General features: G+C 52.6%; 1 long non-coding RNA gene across 1 annotated transcript; it reads right to left on the reverse strand.

Moving 5' to 3' along the window:
• Positions 1-994: 994 nt before the first annotated feature.
• On the reverse strand, positions 995-3,034 carry LOC122479589. Its single transcript, XR_006296369.1, has 2 exons — positions 2,831-3,034; positions 995-2,608 (listed from the first exon to the last, which is right to left on the reverse strand). It is a non-coding gene; the product is annotated as an uncharacterized LOC122479589 (long non-coding RNA).
• Between the last annotated feature and the right edge of the window lie 3,681 nt (positions 3,035-6,715).

Raw genomic sequence — 6,715 nt, forward strand, 5'->3', positions numbered from 1 at the left:
AACACCATTTTGGTCTCGTTTGTCTTACAAGCTTATCGATAGATGAAGAGGGGAAACAGCTTTGGAGGTTGTCCAGGACTGTATCAGTTTGAGGGGAGGGAGGCTAGATCCATTTGGGGGGACCCTACTTTCATGGAAACATATTACTTTGACCTCAAGAAGTCATTTTGTGCTCCTTCTTGATGGAATCCTAGAACCGGATTCTGGAAGGGTGGCTGGTCTGTGGTATCCCAGCACCTGGCCAGGGTCTGGCTCAGGAACCCTCTCATATGAGAGGTTCTCCAGGTCTTTCCCTTCATTTTATACCAGGGAGACCAAGGCCCAGAGAGGGAAAGGAACACACCCAAGGTCACACAGGAAATCAGGGCAGAGTTGGGAGCAGTTTCTTTAAAACTTACTAAGGCGGAACCTGGGGGCTCAGTCAGTTAAGGGTCCAACTTTGGCTCAGGTCATGATCTCACAATTCTGTTCGAGAGTTGGAGCCCCGCGTTGGGCTCTGTGCTGACAGCTTGAAGTCTGCTTTGGATTCTGTGTCTGCCTCTCTCTTTGCCCGTCCAGGGCTCATGCTCTTTCTCTCTCTCTCTCTCTCTCTCTCTCCACCCCCCCCCCGCCCCCACCTCAGAAATAATAAACATGAAACCATTTTTAAAAGTAAATAAATAAAATTTACTAAGAAACTAGTTAGTGAAAAGAGCCCCTAGCTGGGAGCCAGGAGAAAAATAGGTTTTAGCCTCAAGTTAGCCCCTACCCCAATCTCAAACAAGTCCTGTGAGTGCAGTCCTCTTAGAACCTCTCCGGCACCCTCCCCCACCAGGTTTCCTTCCTGCCAATTCTGATGGTGGGGGTTGGGACTCTCCTCTGCGGCCCCTCCCTCCCTCTCCTCCCGCACAAAGCTCTGGCAGAGCTGGGCCAGGCCTGGGGGGGGAAGGTGGCAGGTCCCAGCTGCGAGGCCTGGTGGATCCCACACTCAGAGAATGAGCTTGCACAGAACAAAGAATGTCAAATGTCCCTTTTGTACTGGGGGTGGGGTGGGAACAGAGCCCTGAGTCGGCCAGGGAAGAATGGAGCAGGATGGGTATGTAAGGGCCAGGATGGTAGGACGGAGTGAGGGTGTGCTCTCTGGGGATCCGAGAGGGTAAAAGGTCAGACACGAGTCTCTAGTCTGCCCTCCCAGGCCCAAGAGTGTTGTGGCATCGTGGGGGCAGGGTAGGGGGGGAGCCACTTGCCTGGTCCCACAGCTGATGGTCACTAGGCTTTCTCATTGCATTTCTTTCCACCCCTTGAGCACCAGCTGTGGAGCCGTCTAAGGGGCCCAATCTTCAGCAAAACCCCATGTGGATGGCCTGATCACTCCCATTTCACAGCAGTGAGAAGTGACTTGTGTCTAGCTACTCAACTAGGGACAGGCAGAACCAGAATTTGAAATCAAGTCTAGCTACAAGCCAAGGCACTTATCACTTTTCCCTCGAGGGCAAAGGTCACTCCTGGCCAGATTTTAACTGGACAAAAGGATCTTCAGAAAGGTGAAGTGACTTGCCTCGGGCTACCTGCCCTCTTTGGGACAGGGACTAGCTAGGCCAGCCCTCCCACCTGCCCTGACTGGCTTCAGCCCTGAATGACTGAGAGCCTTAGGACCAAGGAGATGCTCTTCTTCCTCCCGGGTCAGTTTAAGCTCCCGATTGTCAACTAGGAGCCACCTAGGAGCCTGGAGACTGGCTCCTTATCAGTTGTGTGGTGCCAGTCAGAACATCTATGCTCTTGGAGACTGAGTTTGCTCCCCTATAAATAGGTTCTGCCTTGTAGGGTGACTGGGGGGAGGTCTAGGAGACAAGACAGGCAAAGGTGAGTAGCACTGACCAGGTCTCCGGGCAGGTGAATTGTCCTCTTCCCTCCTTTCTTCTTCCCTGCCTCCCTCCTCTTCTTGGCTCTTTGGTCTTGAGGTCAGATCAGGCCTGATTAATAGGCCTGGGAAGCTAGTTCAGCAGGGGCTGGGAGAGACAGGGAGCAGGAGAAGGAAGGAAGCAGGAGAGGGGACAGAGAAGAGCCCAAGAAGGAGGCAGAGTGAGAGAGCCTGATCTATCTTCAGATTCCTGTCCAGAGGCAGGAATTCATTTCTGGAGGCTCACAGCACTGTCGTCTCATCCTCTAGAACCCTGGATTACCTATCCGAGAAGGAACCATCCCCTGTTCCTTACACCAAGTCATTCAGATGAGACCAGAAGTGGGCCTGGGGAAGGCCCTGTCCTAGCACTGGAAGAGCCTGCTGGGACATCCCCATCTTGTGAACCCGCTGGTTGAGAGGGGGCCGGAACAGGGGTGGTGGTATAGCTTTGTCCTGAAGCCAGCGAGCACCACGCGGTTCTCCCTCAAGCTGTTTACTTGGGGGTGGCCCTGGGGGTCTGGAGGAGATTATGGGAGCTCTAAGGCCGAACAAAGTCCCCCATGTTGGTGTGTCCTTGGACCCAGGTCTCCTGGGGTCTGTTCCACCTACACTCACATGTCCCCACCTTGCACTTAGGGTGAACACTTAACACTCAAGGGAGTGGGGGACTGACTGCAGGTTGTCTCTGGCGGGCTGGACGGATTCCTCGCAGAAGATGCTCAGGCCCTTTAAAAAGAAATAAATAAATAAATCGAAGACCAGATTTAAAGTCTTGCCTGAATGCTCCCAGCCCAGCTTCTCCCTCCCTCCTCCCCCTGGAGCTCTGCAGCCCCCACTGCCTGAGCCCCTCCAGGGTTGTTCACCCTTCCAGTTGAGTGAGAAGAGGGGGCAGGAATCTTGTGTTTTTGAGGGCCTCCTATGCGCCGGGTGCTGTGCTGTGCGCCTTACCTTTCTGGCTTCAGACTTCTCCAGCCTTACGAGGTTACAGCAGGCGGTGTGGTCCCCACTTGTCCAGAGCCTGGCAGGAGAGAAAGGTTGGGCTGAGAGAGGGTGGGAAACTTGTCGGAGGCTGCAGAGAGGCAGAACCAGGGCTTGTCCTCAGGTCTTCCAAGCTTGGCTCAGAGTTCTCTCCTGTGCCACCCGTGCCCAGCATCTCCAGGATCCAAGTGCCGGGGCAGGCTGAAATGGGCAGCCATCAGAGCTGGAAGGGGGCTCAGAGACCATATCACGTGGCCTTCCTCATATGGATGGAGACTGTGACCCAGAGGAGGCAATGGGCTTGCTCAGGGTTCCACAGCAAATCATTCGGGGCACATGCAAGGTGCTGGAGGCTAAAACACGGTGAACAGAAAGACAAGATGCTGGTCTCATGGAGCTCTTACTGCTGGAAGAGACTAGCAGTCTACTTGGGGTTCTGATAAGGGAAGTTTGGTAGCCTCCCATTTCACAGAGCAGCCCCTAAGCCAGAAGGCTTCCTGGAAGAGGTGATTTCTGAGAATTGAATGGTCGCTGGTGACAGGCAGACAAGAAATGGTGGGGCAAGAATGCTCCAAGCGTGGGAGCTTTCTCCAGTCTCCATGCCTCACGGAACCACTGGGGAATTTTAAGAGATGAAGTATGCTCTGGCTTAGAGTTGCCAGCTAAAATACAAGATGCCCAGTGATCGAAAGTTTCAGATAAACAACAAAAAATTCTTTAGCATAAGTATGTCCCATGCAGCATTTAGGATATACTTATACTAAAAAAAAAAAAAAAAAATTATTTGTCTGAAATTCCAATTTATTTATTTCTTTTTATTTCTTTTAAGTTTATTTATTTTGAAAGAGAGAGAGAGAGCACATGAGCAGGGGAGGGGCAGAGAGAGAGAGAGAGAGAGAGAATCTCAAGCAGGTCTCTCCCTATCCACCCTCCTATCAGTGCAGAGCCCCATTTGGGGCTCGAACTCAAGAAACTAAGATCATGACTGAAATCAAGAGATGGATGCTTAACCGACTGAGCCACCTAGGTGCCCCTATTTGTTTGTTTGTTTGTTTGTTTGTTTATTTAGAGAGCATAAACTAAAGAGAGGGGGAGGGGGAGAGAGAATCTTAAGCAGGCTCCACACTCAGTGCAGAGTCTGATACGGGGCTCAATTCCATGCCTCTGGGATCACGGCCTGAGCTGAAATCAAGAGTTGGATTCTCAGCTGACTGAGCCACCCAGGTGCCCCTGAAATTCAAATTTAACTGAGAGTCCTGTATTTTTATTTGCCACATCTGGAAACTTACTCTGGTTGCCATGGGGAGATTGGGTTGGAGGGTCTGAGGCTGGAGACCAGAGGCAGCAGGGAGAGGGCGGAGACACGGGAGACTGAGTCTGAATGGAGTAAGAGGGAAAAGGAAGAGGCAAGGCTAGCAGCCTGCCATCTAGGCGATCAGGTTGGGGCATGGAGGTGGTATTCCCAGGGAGGATGGTGAGTCAGGGGGCATGGAGCGTTTAGTTATGGACATTATGGCTGACATTCCCCAGGGCCCTCCAAGTGGAAGTGTTCAGGTGACAGTTGGGGACAGGGTGAGAAGCATAGTGGCTGAAGTGTCATTGGCACAGTGGGGGAAAGGAGATTCCAGTTAAGAGGACAGCAGGGGCTGATGTGGCGGTGGCCCCCCTTGGGCACCCCCATCACGTGCCTCAGTTGAAATTGCTGGCTCAGGGAGGGGCTTGGGGGCCAATGCCCTGTTGCAGCTGGTTCTGGTCCCTGGTAGTACCACCCCAGGTCTACCTCTGCTAGTCTCCAAGGACTGGAATTTGACTTTATCTTCCCAAAGGTCACCTTGCCCACAGCCCTACCCTGGGGATGGACATTCCTCACATTCCCGTGGCCCTCGCCGGAGGTGGTGGGTCCAGGTTTCCAACCATCCTCCGCTCCTCTTGGCAGGCCTTACCGAAGGCCTACTGTGCATCCCTGGGGTCTGGACCCGGGAGTCTGACCAATCTGTATTCTGACTCTGCCTCCCACCAGCTGGGTGATCTCTGGGCCAGTTACCTCCCCCTCCTGAGCCACACTGTCCTCACCTGCAAATTGGGGATCATTCAGACAGGAGTGTTGCGTGGTCATGTCTTTCAAAGCACCTGCCTCAGCACTTGGCATTCAGTAGGTGCTCTGTAATGGCAGTTCCCCCTTCGTCTCCTCTGAGCCTCAGTTTCTTCATTTTGAAAGAATAATATAATCTTCCATGACAAGCCAGGGACTGGGCATGTGTGGGCTGTGATGGCCCACGAGGTAGCTGTGCGGGAGGCCTCAGAACGCTATACTTCCCAGGGCCAGCAGAGGCTGGAAGCAGAGGCTGAGATGACCTTAGCCAGGCAGGGCACAGGCAGATGAATGAATGGCTACAGTCTCCTTGATACGGCTGCTGGGAACCAGAGGGCCTGGTGGGAAAGGCCGAAAGAAACAGAGGCAGGGGAGACCACAAATCTGGGCAGCTGGTCCTCGGCGCCGACTCTGTTATCTAGGGTTCTCCTCTGCCTTCCTCCAGTCCCACCCCTGCTCCAACATGTGGTGTAAATGGGGCCAAGAGGACATGCCACCTGGAGCCCAAGTTTATCATTCTAGATCATGCTCCAGGTGCCTGCCGTCTGGAGTTCCCTGCCCAAAGGGCTCTAAGCCCAGGACCTGCATCTATCCTCCCACCAGACTGTGCTACAACCTTAGGCCTGAGGGCTGGACAAGGAAGCTGTTTGGGGGGCAACTGTGCCTGGGAGCTTGGACAGGGGGCCTGAGTCCACATGTCTGCACACAAACACTTTTACAATAGATGGGAAGCAGGGTGGGGAAGACAAGGACAAACTGGCAAGAGGACTGCCATTTGGTTTTTCTTTCTTTTTTTTTTTTAATGTTTATTTATTTATTTATTTATTTATTTTTAATTTTTTTTTCAACATTTATTTATTTTTGGGGGGGGACAGAGAGAGACAGAGCATGAACGGGGGAGGGGCAGAGAGAGAGGGAGACACAGAATCGGAAACAGGCTCCAGGCTCTAAGCCATCAGCCCAGAGCCTGACGAGGGGCTCAAACTCATGGACCGCGAGATCCTGACCTGGCTGAAGTCAGACGCTCAACCGACTGCGCCACCCAGGCGCCCCTAATGTTTATTTATTTTTGAGAGAGAGAGAGAAAGAGAAAGAGAGAGCGCACGCCAGAGAGGGCATACAGAAGATCCAAAGCCGGCTCTGTGTTGCCAGCAGAGAGCCTGATGTGGGGCTCTAACTCACAAATCGTGAGACCACCTGAGCCAAAGTCAGACGCTTACCGACTGAGCCATCCAGGCACCCAAGGGGACTGCCATTTGAACTCTTGCCTCAGGCTGCAAATGTGAGGGGCGGGCCACGCTGTGGAGGGGCCAGTGCCAGAGGAGTCCCAGGGTGGTGGTTGGAGGCTTTGACCCAATGACAGGTCAGTTTTACCTACAGATTCCCAGACCCACCCATGGAAATTCATATTCTTGAATTTTGGAGAAGATTATAGAATTTGCATGTTTAAAAAAAAATTTTTTTAACGTTTATTTATTTTTGAGACAGAGACAGAGCATGAACGGGGGAGGGTCAGAGAGAGGGAGACACAGAATCTGAAACAGGCTCCAGGCTCTGAGCTGTAAGCACAGAGCCCGACACGGGGCTTGAACTCACGGACCGCGAGATCATGACCTGAGCCGAAGTCGGCCGCTTAACCGACTGAGCCACCCAGGTGCCCCTAGAATTTGCATGTTTAATAAAGATGGCCAGAGACCATGCAGGAGCTTTGTGCCCTTCTTACAATAACCCTTCAAGATAGCTGGGAGGAAACTGAGGCATTA

This window comes from Prionailurus bengalensis, chromosome C1 (genome assembly GCF_016509475.1).
Source record: "Prionailurus bengalensis isolate Pbe53 chromosome C1, Fcat_Pben_1.1_paternal_pri, whole genome shotgun sequence".
Classification (NCBI taxonomy): domain Eukaryota; kingdom Metazoa; phylum Chordata; class Mammalia; order Carnivora; family Felidae; genus Prionailurus; species Prionailurus bengalensis.